The sequence below is a fragment of the Meleagris gallopavo genome, chromosome 6 (genome assembly GCF_905368555.1).
Source record: "Meleagris gallopavo chromosome 6, MGAL_WU_HG_1.1, whole genome shotgun sequence".
In the NCBI taxonomy this organism is placed as follows: domain Eukaryota; kingdom Metazoa; phylum Chordata; class Aves; order Galliformes; family Phasianidae; genus Meleagris; species Meleagris gallopavo.
In genome coordinates this window covers 26,759,307-26,776,763 of record NC_139409.1, presented here as the reverse complement: position 1 = coordinate 26,776,763, position 17,457 = coordinate 26,759,307, and the positions used below count along the sequence as shown (strand labels likewise).

The window sequence follows — 17,457 nt, the reverse complement described above, 5'->3', positions numbered from 1 at the left end:
ACCTGGATTCTATCCTTTGCTTCATCATTGACCAACACTGTGATTTTAGGCCACTCTACTCTGTTTTTCTGCTTTGCAATCAGTCATTAGTTTCTAGTTAAAATACTCCACTGGGACGGTAATATCTTCTGGATACAATTACACAGTGTTTAGCACGCTGGGGCTCTACATTCGAGTCTTTTAGACAATGTAGTACTACAAATAAATCATAATAATAATATTCTTAATTGCAGTTAAGATTAAACCTAAAGTTACCTTATTGGAGTGTCATCCTGGTTCCTGTGATATTTGTCTGAACCTTTCTTCTTACGGTATAACACATGTGCTTCAATTCCATTGGTCAGCTTCTTCCTCTTAATGCAGACAGCTTAATGGATTTTTCTTACACACAGTACAGTTTGTTTCTTAGTATTAATTTCAACTTCAGGTTATTGTGCAAATTATGTCCTAGCTGGAAATTGAACCATGTTGACCACTGAAAAAGAAAAACCTAATATATGACCTGTATTAGACAAATTTGCCCAGCCAGCAAAGTACGGTTGGATTGATTTTCACTCTGTCATAACGAGATAGATTGTTAGACAAGTTCTCCACCCAGTGGCTGCAAGTGTTAGTGAAAGCAAGGACTTGATCTTTAGTATACCACTGAAAACCTGGGGAGGTAAATCCTGCTTCAGTTTCTCCTTCAGCTCAGGCAAAAGGATGTTTCCTTCAGTTAGACCTAAGAAATCTTTAAAACAAAAATTTTATGGCAAAAATAGACATAAGAACAATAGAGTTAAATACTGATCCTTTCCTCTCCTCCCACCTCCCCTTCTCCAAACAAATGAAACAAACAAAAAAAATGATATTAAGATTTTCTACAGAATCTGATTTCAGAATGACTTATCAACATATGCTCAGAACTGTGTTTTTTTTTATTTGCTTGTTTGCTTTCAGCATAGAGCAGCAAATCAACTATTCACTCCTGCCATCAGCACAGAGCCAGTTTTAAATCTTATCAGTTATTTGAAATAGGGGTTAGCATTGGGAATAACCTACTTTATACCTTCAGACTACACAGATTCAGACAAATGATTGACCATTGCTTCAGAATATAGATCCTTTTTCACCCTAATAGATAAGTGTCACACAAGTCTAAGATTGACTAATACTAACATGCCCCAGAATATGAGAAGTGGCCTTGGATGGGAAAGCTGTTTTTTTGGAGGAGGTGCCTGACGTGCAGAACGGCTGCAGGATCAGAAATGCTTTGCTGTTTTTGTTTGTTTTTTTTTTTCTTCAAGCTAAGAACAGTGCAACTCATTTCCGTCTCCAAGAATCTCTAACAATACCTCTCTCCTCAAACCACTAAAAAAAACCTGTTCAAATATCTTTTACCCTGAAAGAATCCCAAGGAAGGTAGGGATCTGGACAGATCCTACTTACACAGTACACTAATCACAAAGAAAATCTCCTGTTACTATTACTTGGGTAGATCTGTTGGGGGACCTATGGGGCTTGTGACCATCTCGGTTAGTACCTGCCAGGAAAGCACACATTTCCAGTCCTGTGTTTTTAATTTTCCCGTCTATCACAGCCTTCCTCAGTCATTGTGCTCAATATTCTAGCAGAGAGATATTTAACCAAAGAATGTATAGCCAGCTGCCTCAACATAATTAGTATACTTTCTATGTTATTTTGTGGAAAATGACAAGAAAATAAAAGTAAATAATAATAAAAAAAAAGATTCAGCAGCAGTATGGATTTATGCATATATATAATTTGAGAGTTACCACTGTTCATTCTTCTAATAGATCATACGCTTTTGGTTTTTACAGATCCCACTATCTCTTTCCTGGAGTACTCTTTCTTAATGTTGTGGGTTATTTCCAAATATAAAGATAATGTATTCTTTGGGGAACTTGAAGTTACTATATTTTCATATATAAATACTTGTTTATTGATTATTTATCTTTGTGCCAATTAAAAAAAAACAAAACCTATCTATATATAAATTTAATTTCAGTATTCAAACTTATGATAACAAGATGATGAAAGATACAAGAAATAAATAGCACAGCCCTTCCAACCTCCTCCTGACTGAGTTACAAGGAGAGATCTCACCAAACTTTGCACTTTTTTTGGTGCTGCTCTATGATTGGACTGGAGTTTCTTTCCGAATAAAAATCTGAAGATCTTCATTTGTGAGGGAGAAAAAAAGCATTGCATGTGTGCATATAATGATGTGACTTAAGTACCACAAAAGATAGGAGAGAAAAAAGAAGTTTACAATCAGGATTTTGTCCTGTGAATTTAGGAAATAATTACAGTGAACTATAAACTAGAAGGAAGTAATTAAATACAACTTATTCCCAAAGTATTGTTTGCTTTCCTTACAAGACTACTGTATTTACTAAGAGTAACCTACCAGTCAGTTAAATAATTACTATTTCTAGTTTATGACATTGCTCATTTTGCCATGCAAATGTTTCTGTGATTAGCTATCATTTGTCACATTCCAGCTCCCCTAAATCAAAAACCAGAGCTGAACTATATATTTATATACATGATTTCCAAAACTTTGTTTTATCAAAAATCATCTTTCAGGCAATCATTTGGTTTATGCTAAAATAAATCAGGATGTGGCTGGTTGTTTTTATTAAAGAATCTGGGAAAACTGAACTGGAAAGATGGTTTTTAAAACACAGGGAGATTTTTTAAGAGAAGACTGATGAGAGAAATTCTGGACAGGAATCTTACTGTACAGATTTTAATTGTAAAAGATTGCCGTGAAAGAGGAAAGTAGCCTTACTTTGAATCTCTTTTTCTCTCTTCTCCTAGAACCTAAATTATGATTCATTTCCTGCAGGATATTTAGAGTCTCCAATAATCAGAGAGAAGTGCAGAACAGATACACTTAAGCTGACGTTTCATTTTGTACAGATTAAGCACACCATCATCCTGGTGCTTTGCTGACTTCCCATGCAGATAGGACTTAGTTTTTTGGTTAAGAGCCAGAAAATCTGCAAGCTCCTCCTGACAGCGGTCCGGCAGCATGTCACATCCTTCCAGGCTGAAAGACCTTCATCCCGAAGGAAAGTGCATCACTTTTTCAAATTGTTAGCCGACTTTACCACCTAGTGGTGATAAAGCAAAACTTTTCAAGTGAGTGTTGGTGATTGAGAAGTAAACTGTAATGAAGAACAAATATTCTACCACAGTGCTATGTCGGAATTAGGGCTACGTAATGCACTGCCCAGATTTTGCACTTCAGTGCAAGTTTCTCCTTAATTTCTGTCTGCCTCTTCTATATCGCTCCCTTCCCCATCTTTGACAGATATTAATGGTTGGCATTTATTCCCTGCAACCCTTTTCTAATTATCTCCAGGTAACAATGCCTAATACAAATAACTGGCTGAGCCTTTCCTGTTACGTTTTTTCCCCTTCTGTACATTAGTATTAGTATAAATAAATGTCACATGGGCACAGGTCAGAAAAACAAAACAAAACAAAATAAAAAAACCCTGGAAATTAAACTATTCTACATTCTTTAAAAAATAGCAGTGTGAAAAGCAAATAATTTAGTATAATTGACTCTGAAGTAAGACATCAGAAGATTTTATCAACAAATCTTTCTCAAAGATGTTTGCTCCAACATCTCAGTGAATTTGCTCCTTATTTGTAGTAGAGCATGCATTTAACAAATTTTATAAAGCATTAGTTGTACATGGTTTCTGAATTCAACTTCGTATGTATTTCAATTTCCCTGTCAATAAAACAAGGTCATAATTCTTATCAGTGCTTTGCAGAATGCAACAACAAAGAATATACCATATTTTTACAATCCTGTCTTAAAAATAAAAAAAAAGTCACCATCAGGAAAAGGCTCTAAGTCCCATATAATACATTAATCAAATAAATATTGCTGTACATGACAGCAATATTTAGGCTTACCACTAAGTACAGATAGCCTCTACCTGCAATGAATATCTTTAACATTGGTCTACATTCTTTGCTTCATCCTGCAAATCCAGCAGAGTTATGGCTTCACTACCTGAACAAGACTTGTATTTCCATCAGTTCAGTTGGTCAAGAACTAAAAATTATGATTGTGACAGTAGTGGAAATAAGTTTAGAGAAGATATCATAGCCAAACATTTATGATTTCAAATGAAGAATTTCAAGATGATTTCTTCAATTTACAGCCACGTTCACGCCCAAAGTATAAACTCCAACATACAAGTTGTTGTTTCAGTGAGAAAGAGTTCCCCTGGTAAAAAACTGACTTTTCTCTAAATTCCAAAGGGTTTTTGTCCATCTCATTAATTCATACACTTCATTTTCATGACTGACAGCCACCCTTCAGTCTTTGATGTGTCTGAATATCTGTCTAGTTGTCTTTGAGAGTGCCAGGTATTTTCTCTGTATCAAACTTTGGGTACTGTGTACCATCAGGGGCATCTGCGTGCCATCTTCATTTCCAAAATGGGGCTTCTAGGGGTGCAGAACTCCAATCTTATTATCATTTCAACTTGATCTTTGTTTTTGTGCTATTTGGTTCCTCTTGTCCTTCCCAACCTTCCTACTTCTTCTTGTTCTCATACTACAGATGAAATGACCTCTCAAAGATCCCATTCAGACTGTAAAGACAGGAGAATACTATCCACTTTTTTTCACTGGTTAGACTTCGGTCAATATAAGCTAATCAAAAACAAGTAAGAATAAATGGCAGGACATAAACAGTGACAGCTAAGATTGATCTAAAAAAAAAAAACAAACACAAAAGTTCAGAAAGTTCTGAAAACTTTCAGCCTTTAACCTTTGGTCAATGAACTTGAGAAAATTAATAGACTATCACTAATGATTTATGAAGGTTAACTATTCTTTTAGAAATCTACCTAAGTCTACTTAAGAAGTCTAAAATAAGATCCCCATGAGGGAGCAGGTGTTGATCTCTGTTCTCTGGTAACAGCAGCAGAACTCAAGGGAACAGCATGGAGCTGCATCAGGGGAGAGTCAGATTAGTTATTATGAATATGTTCTTTGTGGACAGGGCGATCAGGTGTTAGAACAGGCTCCTCAGGGCGGTGGTCATGGCCCCAAATCTGTTGAAATTCAAGAAGCATTTGGATGGTGATCTCAGACATAGTGTTTAATGTTTAGTTAGTCCTACGTGAAGCCAGAGTTGGACTGATTCCTTGTATGTCCCTTCTAACTCAGAATATTCTAGTTCTACTTTGTCCTGCTACCAATAGGGTCAGACTTGCTATACATGAAGAGCACCAAAAATGTTTCAATTGCCAAATCCATGAATTTGGAATTGCATTTCATTTACAGGAACAACACTGTTTCTTGACTGTATGATGAATAGTAGAACAACAACAGCAACAACAAAAACAACTACAGAAAAAAAGGAATATAAAACAGGAAGGTTAAAACTGAAACACTACTTATTCTGTAAGAAAGCAGTTATTTTCTTTTCAAAAGTCATTCTTACTACAAGCCTCCGTTTTGCTAAAAAGTAGCTATTATATTAAATCAACATTAGGTTTTTTCTTCTCGAAATTACTCAAGCACTAGCATAAACCTGCTCCTTCTTACTCTTATCTGTTATATGGACAGCTGCTTGGATTCTTTACACATTATTCTGCTATTATTGTGTTAAATCTGAAGAATACAGCACAGACATAAACTTCATTCATAATTACATTGGATGAGACTAACTGAAGTATTACCATTTCCTGATTTATTTTTTAGTAGTTACATCATCAGCCTTCAAGGAGGAAGAAGCAGCAGACTTTTGTATATGGTTCTTATACACAAACCATAATAAATTACTGATGATGCATACAGTACCTTATATATCACTGGAATTAATCAGCTCAAGCTTGTGGAAGTTAGTACTATTGCCAACAGAGAGAATAGCTCAATATAGAAGCCAGCCAGTTGCAAAATATCTAAATTAACAGGAAAGAAAAAAGAAAAACTTTGGAAGTGAAGAGAACCACCTTTGTCCTTCAATATATATATATATATATATTATTTACTTAGAATTTCACACTTGCACCTTTCCTTCATATGAATGGATCCACAAATTTATCCTTGTGGAGATTTTTCTATTAATACCTCCCACTTTTCTGTGACAGTCAAAGGAATTGATTAATCCTGATTCATGTACAAGAACATGATGCGCAGAATTAGCTAAACCCCCAGCTAAAACTCCAAGAACAAAGAATACCTATCATGAAAATAGAACATCAGATGTAAAACTTCAATGAAAATGGATGTTTCAGGTCTTTTTCCATTGCTCTTCTGATTACTGACTGCACTTTTTAAAGGCCCTTGTGACATGCTGATATTCCCTGCTCACACAACTTTGCCCAGTAATGATGATAACCTCCAGGTGTCAGTATGGCTCTACTGCAATTCAACTCCTTTTATAAAGGCCTGAATTGAGACAGAAAACATGTTTAAATACGATAGCTAATATGCTGCCTCGGGACTGGGATTTCAGTATTCTAGTTTCTTAACAGAATTAAACACGGTTTCTTCAAATACTCTTTGTGTCATTGCCACAGCTCTGATTATGAAAGTGATGCTTTGCTAGTGTTCTTTATACTATACCACTTGTTGGATTATAACTATTCCAGGAAAACTATGCTATTTGCCATGCTATTTACCACAATTTTCACACAAGAATAACTGTAGCAGTAAAGAAAACATTGCATTCAACTTAAGCCAGTTACATGTATCCATTCGCCCTCTCCCCAGCCCAGATTAATCAAAAGCAGCAGCTGAAACAAGCAATCCTCAGATAATATTTCTCATCTTAAACAAAAGTAATATCTAACAGTGATTGCATCAAATTATGAATTTAATTCCCCAGCCCCTTCTTCAGCTGTGTTCATTTATGCCCAAACATCAATCCAGTAGCATAGCGTCAAAGATGGGAGGGCACAACAAATTGCTTATTTTGATTATCTTTAAGGAAGGTGACTTTAATTGACCTATAACTAACACCTGGAACTATTTATATTTATTCTGATAATACAAGGCAATATGCAGGAGGATCCTGTCCTCTGGGTTTTTTTTGTTTGTTTCTTTTTTCTTTGTCTTGGCTTTTCTCTATACTAATAGAAAAACAGACAAAGTTTATCCCTAACTTCTTTACAAATTGAGAAGAAAATGAGAGTTGAAGAGATGGTTCTTACACAACCATTGAAAGAGGTGAGAAGGAAGATAGCTATATGAAAAAATGGAGGAAGATACTGAGTCCTAAAAAGAAGTGCTTTCAAGAATTAAGAGACAAAGTGATTGGGCTCCAAATATTTGCAAAAGCTTCCAGCCATTCTCCATCTTGAACCTATCCTAAACCTCCAGGCCTGTTCTTTCCCTGCCCTTTTCCCAAAACCTGTAATAATATTAAGTTTTACCAACAATAATGAGAAGCATTAGATCAGTTCTGGGATAACTCAGTGAAACATTCTGTGCTTATTTGTCTGCTGTAATGAGTTTCTTCTACTTTGCATCTAAAAGTCCCCCTTTCACATACTCTAGCTCTCCACCAAGAATGTATCAACACAGGTGCTTTCTGAGTTGCTTTTATGTTGTTCTCCAGTAAGCAGTGATGTAAAAATCAGCTTTGCATAACTCTCAAAACACATTTATCAAAATCACATAGAATTAAAGTTTAAGTACTTCTTTGTAATTCTTACTTTATGGAAAGAGGAGTAGGTAGTATTGGGAAAAAGGAAATATCTTTTGGTTTAAAAACAGGATTAGAACCACTTTAAATAAAGCAATTTGATAATGTGATTGTTTTCAGGACCAGCGTGCAAATAATTACTATTCAAAGCAGCTGAGTTCTACCTCATAATGGCTCATGTTGGAAAGGACATACAAGATCATGAATCTCCAACCCCCCTGATTTAATACTAGACCAGGCTGCCCAGGGACCAGTCCTGGCCTTGAACACCTCCAGGGATGGGGCATCCACAACCTCTCTGGGCAGCTTGTTCCAGTACCTCACCACTCTCTCTGTAAAGAATTTCCCTCCAACATCCAACCTAAATCTTCTCTCCTTCAACTTAAAACCATTTCCTCTTGTCCTGCTGCTATCTACCCTCTCAAAGAGTTGATTCCCCTCCTGTTTGTAGGCTCCCTTCAGGTACTGAAAGGCTGCAATTAGGTCATCCTGCAGCCTTCTTTTCTTCAGGCTGAACAAGCCCAGCTTTCTCAGCCTGTCTTTGTAGGGGAGGTGCTCCAGCCCCCTGATCATCTTTGTGGCCCTCCTCTGGACCCTCTCCAACAGCTCTCTATCTTTCTTGTATTTGGGGCTCCAGACCTGGACACAGTACTCCAGATGGGGCCTCAGAAGTGCTCATCATTATAAAGTAAATGTATAATGAATGATTTCAATAAATTCCTAAGGATGTTATGGAGACAACTCTGTTGTTTATTTGTTTGGGTTTGTTTGTTTGCATGCTTTTGTTTTGGTTTTACTTTTTATTTTTTTATTTTACTATCCAGAAAACAAATGTCCACTTCAGATTTAACAAGCCAGCCAAGGCTTTCTGTTAGCAAAACTCACTGATGATTTTCCCCACAGGGATCATGATGAACTAAACTGAATTTCCTTCATAGAATATTGTTTTCAATAGATCAATTTTTCAAAGAGACTTTAATAATATTTTGGCAGAATGTCTGTTCAACAGGGGGTTCCTAGAATATCAGGCAATTCGAGGGTCTGGAATTACTTTATTGCTTTTCTTTGAAGTAAAACAATACTAGGTGGAAGCATCAATAATACTGACTCAGAAGCCACATGGAAGAAAAAAAAAAACAAAAACAAGAACAAAACACTACAGTAGTGCTTAGGGGTTGAATGTTTTTCATCTAAATGTTAATGTTAAAGCAACATTGATGTTAATAAAGGTTCAACGTCTCAACTGGAGCCCTAGACCTGAAATCTGATCTAACTCAGGTGGTCATGTATTAACATGGACAAAATAAATGGGTGCAAAGCATCTAAAGCCAGAATGTGTTTGTGCACCTGTATGTTAAAAAAGGTCTAGAGGTTCTGCCAACAATAGCCTTCAAATTGACTTAATCTTAGAGCCTTCTTTGCTTTGGAAAAAAAAAAAAAAAAAAAAAAAAAAAAAAAGCTTTGAAAAAGTAGTTCCTCAATAAGCAAGAATATTTTGGGGTGTATTTTTACTGGAGAATGAACAAAACATTTCGTAGCTTAGGCAGTAAGTTATTATATTCATTTTCCTCCTCTTTAATCTTCAACTTTAGCTATGTAGAATTCTCCTTAGGAAGAAGCACCAGGTGAGACTTTTAACATTTAATACTATTCTTCCTGGAGAATGTGAAATTAATTGGAGTGTCTTTTAAAAATGATTTAATTTCCTTTCTTTTAGGAAGATAGAACAAAAATAGTGCTAACCAGAAATCTCAATGAAAGTGAATGTCACCCTTCTGGTGCTGGTGGCCTGTGTTGAGGACTTAATCATGAAGGGACAACACAGCACAGATATATTACCCAAATTAGCAAACGTGCACTAAAATTGAGGCTGCTTTGACTCTTGTTCTGACCATTCTCATAACTCTCTTGTTTTGCCAATCCACATCCTACCTAAAAAAGAGGATAAAAGAGAGGAAAAATTCATCCTTCTCTTGAGGGAAGTGGGAACGAAAAAAGGGAAATGGGCAGTGAGGGAAATGGGGAGGGAAGAGGGAAAAAAGGGAGAAAGGAAAAGGAGGGGGAGGAAAAAAGAGGGGGAAAAACGAGGGGAAAGGGGAAAAAAGAAAAGGATGGGAAAGGGGAAAAAATAGAGAGAAAGGGGAAAAAAAGTGTGGGCAAGGGAAAAAGTGGGGGGAGAGGGGAAAGGGAGAAGAGGAGGAAAAAGGGAAAAAAAGAAAAAGAGAAAACAATGGTGAGAGAAGAAAGACAAGGTATGACCAAGGATAACACAGCTCTCATGTACCAGCTGTTCTTCAGATATGTTCTTACTTGGCTGTACATGTTTGCCATCTGGTTCTTCTTTCCACCGCAGGGGCAGTCTTCCTTCGTTGGGGGGATAAGGGCTGAGGGTGTCATGCAGTCCAGGAATTTGCAGAGGAGCATACGTTTCCAAGACACTGAAACGTCTTCGATGCAACATGAGAGAACTCCAAAGATTGAAAAACCAAGTCATTTGTTTTGGGGCTTCTTTAACTAAATTTTATTTCTAACACACTAACTGTAGCATGCAGTTCAAGTTCAATGCTGCTCTTAGCTTGACTCAGTCAGTCCAATCCATTGATTATGCTAATAAGTGCTTTGTCTGAACCAGTTATTTTTTTTTTTTCATTCCTGACCCTTTGCTGAGTTGCATAAACAATTTTACAGGCTAAATTGGACTTCAATTGTGTTGCAGATAGAGAGCAAAGACTTTAGACTTAAAGGAGAGCAGTCTCCAATCCAACCCATAAATATACCAGTGATGCTTACGTATACACTTGGGTCTGTTGCAATACCCAACAGGTTTATTAGATTGGGGTTGATCTGGAAAGCTTCAAGAATGCAATCGTTCAGTGGAAAGCCCAGATATTTTCATTTTCAGATATTTTGTTCCCTCTCACTTCTGAAACTAAAAATGTCTACAATATTCTTTAAAAATGGAATTTCCAGATTTCAGGAGATCTTTCTCTCAGCTGATGGCTATGAAGATAATAACTAAATACATTTCTATTCTCCCTATCATGTACACTGACATGTACTTTAGGAATTACATCTGTAATATAGCTGAAGGATAGCTACACGCTACAGTGAAAATATTGGCTATTGAAATGTGAGCAGTAGCTCTTCTCTCTTTGGTATAAGCAGGGTTGCTATAAATAAAACATTTTTTGTCACTGCAGCATTACTCTCCTTGCATAGAAAGCTCACATGAAATTTTTACTGCAGCTTGGATAGTGTCAAAGCTCTGGTACAGTGTTCAAAATAAGTAATTTCATTATAATTAATCCACAAGGGATGTGCTTACTCTAGAACTGCTGGCCTTTTGATCTCAAGCAATATAACTCGACCATAGTAGGGATGCCTCAAAGGCTGTAGTGCTTAAATAATACAGTTCTTATGTCTACTGCCTCTTTAAAGGTCAATATTCAAAAGTGTTGGAATACTTAAAAATAATCTAAATAGTATCTAATTATAAAAGAATTTTTTAATTTTCTACTAAAAGTATAGATATGTGGGAATATATGAACTGATTTTAATGTCAATATTAAAATCAAGATGTATTAGGTGCTTTACAAAGGTACGCACCTCTTTTTCCACAGCCACCAGATGAATATCTTTATATTAAGCAACCTCTCAGAAAACTGGAGTTACTGATTTGACACTAATATTATTATGCTCTTATTAATGTGGCTGTTACACCTTTTAAAAATCTGGCAATAAAACTTATTGCAGTGAAAAAAATTATTGTTTCTAAGGCAGAGAGTTCTGAAGTTCAAGATTTGTAGAAGGAAAACCATCTAGACTGACTTTGCTGTTTAAAATAACTGACGTGTTTCAGTATTACAAAGTGTTATGAAAAAATAAATCTCCATAGCCTTCTATTTTTGCCTAGGGGAGGCTGTTCACATTTTTTGGAAAGGAGGCGGAGCAATCAAAATCCAAAGCCAGTACACCAGATGAAAACTTGCAAGTCTCCACTTTTCAAGATTTTGAGAGATTGAGAGTGAACTTAGCCTTTGAATCTATTATATTATTGTGGGGATATCTGGGATTTATTCTTTTCTTTTATTCTGATAGTTCTTTAGTGATGTATGCTGAAATGTATGTATTTTATTAGTCGTCTGCATGCACTGCATGCACTTATGTACTATCAGTGGATGCTTTCCTGAATTGTAGTATTGACATATTTTGCCATGCTTTTCTAAGATACAAAAGTAAACTCATACTACTTATTAAAATAGGAATAGAACTATATAATAACAACAATCTGTCTTATATCCTTTTATTGGGATTCAAAAGGAACTGCTGCCCAAAATTTGGATTTTTTTTTTTTTTTTTAAGAACTCAGTTCTTAGAGAAAGAGTTCTTTTGGCCTTCATTTGAGGGAAAACACTAAAAATGTTTTATCTGGCAAGCACTGTGCCAAGAAGAGATCACTTTCTTCCTTCCTTAGTCCCCAAATTGGAGAGATTCTCATATATTTTGGGAAAAATAAAACTGGGGGTACACACTAGATATCAGTGAGACAGGAGACTAAAGAGATGAGAGCTCTTTGGTCTTCCTGAGACTCAGTACGGACAGTTCTGTATATCCTATAAGACTTCTTTCATACTTCCAGTATCTGCTCTACCTTTATTGCTCTTGTCCATTTTGTGGGTAAAAGTAACATCATACTTGACACAGAAAAAGCAATTAATTTCATGGTATTTCTCTTTGCCTCAGGTTTGGTATCCCAGTGCCATGGGCTTGACCTGTGCCTCTGTCTCTGCTTATCCATCTTCCAAGAATACCATCACTGTTTTAAAATTCAATCCATCTTGAATTATTCATGCTAAGTGCATTGGTGACTACTATATCTTCACTAGCCTAGTCGAACAATGTTGTTTTAAAGACACAGAAAAAGGAGGTCAGATTCACACACCATTCCATGCACCCAGTATGCTTTGTAGCACAGAGAGCGCACACACCTTAGAAATGTATAACAGTCATTGCTGTTTGCATGCAGACAGCAGGAAAATTTGTTATCCCCCCTCTTTCTCCTTATTTTTCTTCTGAATGAGGACTTCTTTGTTTTCTAATGTAATGAAGAAAACACAGCTGTGCGCACTGTCCAGAAAGCACCATTCTGGCCCAAAAAGTATTGTACTGATAGCCTATCGTGACAAAATGCTTGGAACAAATATACTCACTTGAGAAATAGAGTACAGGCAGTAGCACTGCAGATATCTCCCTTACGATTTCTCCATTAGCCACTACTGTAGATTGAAGAAATTGTCTCCAGGGTCCAAAGAATCTCCAACTCTCAGCATATTAATTCTCTGATGGAATTACAGTCTAATGTCAGTAACTGCTACAGTCTATTATGCAGTTATCTAATTAAGCAGGCACCTTTGGAGAAAAAAAGACCTTTTATTTAGCTCAAATCAAAAATAAATAAATAAATCAAATGAATACAAGGCACTAAATTGTCTCCCAACATCTTTTCTTCAAATGACGGTAATAGTATAGATGATGTGTAAGTCATTCCAAAATGAGATCTGTAATTGAAATGTGAATATAACGTTATCCACTGTCATTTTCATTTAATTATTTTTTCCTCTGTTTCAATAACAACAGTGACTGACTTACTGAAACAACTGTGATTATCTGCATGAATTTATTCCATTTGTATTACTCTCCTTGACACAGAAAGTGTCAGTACTATGTATTAGTACTATGTACTATCTGTCAGCAACTGTTTAATATATAAGATGCTTTCTGATGTGAGAATATTAGCTTATCTGTTCCTAATATATTTTCCTTATAAAAAAAAGCATGTATATTTGTACTTCTTTTTAGTAAGATATATGACTTTGTTCTCGGTATAAATACAACAATCTTGTTAAGGAAATTACATCACCAAGAAACATCACCTTATTAAAATCTAAAAAAATAAAAAAAATAAAAAATGTAATGGAGGACACATGACCTTATGATGCAGGCAACTATCTTCATATTTTAAGCCTTCCTATCTCTGGTAACTTGAATTCTTGTATTTCAGCAAAATGTGCACATCCATCTTAATGTCTGTCTAACTCATGCTATGTGATTACAAAACTGAACGCTACACAAATCAATATCAGTCTAGTAAGATTGAATATAAAGTTACATAGGAGCAAGCACAGAAATAATCTTTATCTTTTAGGTAATACAGCACATGCACAATATTTCTCCTTTCATTTCAGCTCTACAGATACATTCTGAGACACCTTTTGATTCTTAAAATGTGAGAGATTCATTTGGATTCATATTCTCTTTCAGTCAACATAAATATAAGATGAGAATATGCTGAAGTAGTACTTCAGTTTCTGATCTTAGATACAATCACAAGTAATAAATGTAGTCACGGATGTCCCAGTATGTTGTTTTGTCAAGAAAAAAATAAAAATCTTAGAACAACTCTTGTCAATTATGACATTCAGAAAAAAAATATGTGGGTAGACCTAATCTAACTGTTTTCTCAGTAGTTTTTACTCCCAAGAAGTATTTTTAAATACAGAAAAGTATCTCAGAGGGTTGTGCAGGAGACCTCATCATCCTTGTTTTTATATGCAAAATGCATAATGAAAAGCTGGAAAATTTTAAACACATTCACACAGCACATGTTGTATAAGATATGTAACTTACACATACACACCCACCCAGAATTATTTATGTGTATTGATTCTTACTGTTGAAGAAATGAGAAATGTATCAACACAGATATCTGAGTTTCTGAGGTTGAGGAGGCAAAAATCAATCCACTGATTTGTAAAGGTAACAAAAACCAATACTATAGATGCATCTCTAAATACTCTGAATGTCAAGACAGAAGTTTGAATATTAAGAAATCATTCAGTTTAATAGAAAAGACAGTTTTCTATGGAGCCTGTTGAGAATAAAATTCTAACCCACCTACTTTATACTTACTGATGAAGAAGTTCACCTTTCTTTGTATGCTATAAGAATGATCTCATTTTTTCCCATTTCTTGGATGTGATGGATCAAGGCCACTGCCGTTGGAAGTCCCTTCCCATAACTGCCAGTTAAAGAATCTCAGTGCAGTGCTCTGTTATCCTTGCATTCAAGTTTCACATGTACCTTCAGTGGGGTTTGTTTTGTGAGATAGCACCTTCATTACTACAATAGCAGAATGCACTGAAGTAAGCATTGAGTGGTAGCTTCACATTTCTGAAAGGTAAAGAAAAGGGAGGACCAGTTGTGGTGGAACAAATTCATCCAGGATTCAAATTTCTACACTGGCAGACTGAAGAAAGTAGTGCATTATGCAGTTATAGAGCAACCTGTTATCCTGTTATTTGAGAATGAGAGGATGTATAAAGGTCCATGTGAAAAAAATTCTGTACCCATAATGATACATGTATAGCCATATAAATAATTACAATTGCTTTGTGATTTCATCCCAGGAAATAGATAAACACCAAACAGCTGCTCACTCACTTTCCCTACACTGGGATAGGGGAGAGAATTGGAAAGGCAAAACTACAAGAACTCATACATTGAGATGACAGCAGTTTACCTGATAGAACAGTAGCTATGTGAGTAAGCTGAGCAAAACATGGAATTCATTCACCCCACAAAATATGTTCTTGGGAATACAAACTCCAATGCTCCCAAAGTTCCTCCTCTTCCTCTCTTTTCACTCCAGCTTTTATCACTGAACATGACACCATGTGTTATACAGTCTGGGTCAGCTGTCCTGGTTGTGTCTCCTCCCAGCTTCCTGTACACCCCCAGTTCATTGCTGGTAGGGCAGTGTGAGAAGCAGAAATGTTTGTGGCTCTGTCTAAACACTGCATAGCAGCAACTGAGTAAGTTACCATTATTTTCACCACAAACTTAAACCATGTCATGATTTAAATCTCTATGAAGAACGTTACTGCTATCCAAACCAAAAAAACAGGACCATTGTAATTCAAATATTGCAACTATTTAAAAGATTACTGGGATCATGAATTGAGAGTAGGATTTTGATGAAGTTTTCTATAATGTCATCTTCTTCCTCCCCAGCTTAAGCACAACTTCTATATGAATAGAATTCTATAGAATAGAATCTAAATAGAATTTGTTCATTACAAACCTTTTTTTTTTTCCACAACACTCTTTATACATAGTAACTGTGACTACACAGCATATATTAAATAGTAATAAATTCATGAATAGAGAAACAAATTTATCTTTCCTTCTCATTCAGAGAATAAAGTTAATCAGCTAAAGACATACTAATCTAGTAATATTAAAACAACTGTGAACATTTTTGCCCCATAATCCTTCATAAGAATTACGGCTATTACATTGTAAAATGCTGTCTGCTGAGACTTTATTCTGACAATGTTCATGTTCTTCCAGAAGGAAATAACAGTCAGATATTTTCAAACCCCATTAAATCTATGCAGTATATAGTTTGCAAAGAAACATGGCGACACGCGATTAAAATTCAGTGAGTAAATACACAGTTAAGAGACACCATGGATGTTTAAAGTCATTGCGAGTTTGCAGTGAATTACAGCTCAGGGCTGTAACTAGGAGAATCAGTCCTACCACTTCACCCATATTGCTTACACTGGTAACAATGCTGAACAGCAAAAGCCAATTAATATTGAGCAGAGAAATGATACTGACGTGGAGCTATTTCTCCTCTTAGTACAGACTCTTAAAAAATACGGCTCTTAAATGTAAGTGTATTTCCTCAATAAGCAATTAGGAATACTGTATCTTAGGTCAATTAAATCATGCCTGAAGCTGACCATAACGTGGGAAGAGAATGGCTGGACAACCCGAGGGTTGCAATGAGTTCCATGCTAAGCAGTGATGCTTTGAATTAAATGCTTTCACCTCTACGTGGTGCTAAGCAACACTTCATGATCAAAAAACAAATAATTAATACAGACACAAAGAGCACACACAGGTAATACAGCTTTTTCTGAGTTGCCCTACAAAGTCACAGATGTGTAACATTTTGATCTCAATTAGAAACTAAGTGAAGACTATGTTTAAGGGGAAAACCTTGAGTACCATATGAGTAGAAATATCTCAGTGAGATATTTACAGATTTCTACATATAGAATTAGCTGTGAGTAGATAGACAATGACAAATTTTATTCTCCACTAAATCATTTCTATAAGAAATTCCTGAAAAGCCATGAGTTTGGCAGGGGTTATCATTTTTTTGCTTGGTTCTATAGGATGGTAAAAACAGTGGTCTTTTTGTTACCGATTATATGGTTTATAACAGAGTAAGAACGTTTCCTGAGATGCTAAGACTTACTGACTGCAATGTAATTTCTTGATTTTTTGAATGTAAAATCCTATGAAGTATGAAAAAAGAAAGAAAAAAAATAAATGGTCAGATCTATCAGCTCTTCCAGTTTGATGCTTTCCCAGTTGAAATCTTCATGAAGCATAGTGTGCCTCACATGAAAAATATATTTCTTATTGAAAATAATGCAACAAAAAGAAGTATGAACTAAATTCAGACCAAAACAATCATCCCCTTTACCTCCCACCCCCCCCCCCAAAAAAAACAAAAAACAACAACAACAAAAAAAAACGAAACACTGCATTTGAAGGCTATTTATATTGATTTTCCAATTAAAAATATATGACAGTGTTTAGCATGTAGCGTACTTGAGGCATGATTGTTGGGTAGAAGGGAGTTTTCTACAGCTGCCAAGGAAGTTGAATATACTCACTGATCCCACTGAAATCTG

The 17,457-nt window shown here is 35.7% G+C and overlaps 1 long non-coding RNA gene across 2 annotated transcripts; it reads right to left on the bottom strand.

Moving 5' to 3' along the window:
• Positions 1-261: 261 nt before the first annotated feature.
• Positions 262-14,955, bottom strand: LOC146544114 (uncharacterized). Of its 2 annotated transcripts, none has more exons than XR_014884116.1 (5): positions 14,657-14,955; positions 12,898-13,096; positions 9,998-10,155; positions 5,839-6,429; positions 262-475 (listed from the first exon to the last, which is right to left on the bottom strand). It is a non-coding gene; the product is annotated as an uncharacterized LOC146544114 (long non-coding RNA). The 2 variants fall into 2 exon arrangements; XR_014884117.1 differs by having other exon boundaries at positions 9,998-10,134.
• Positions 14,956-17,457: the final 2,502 nt, after the last annotated feature.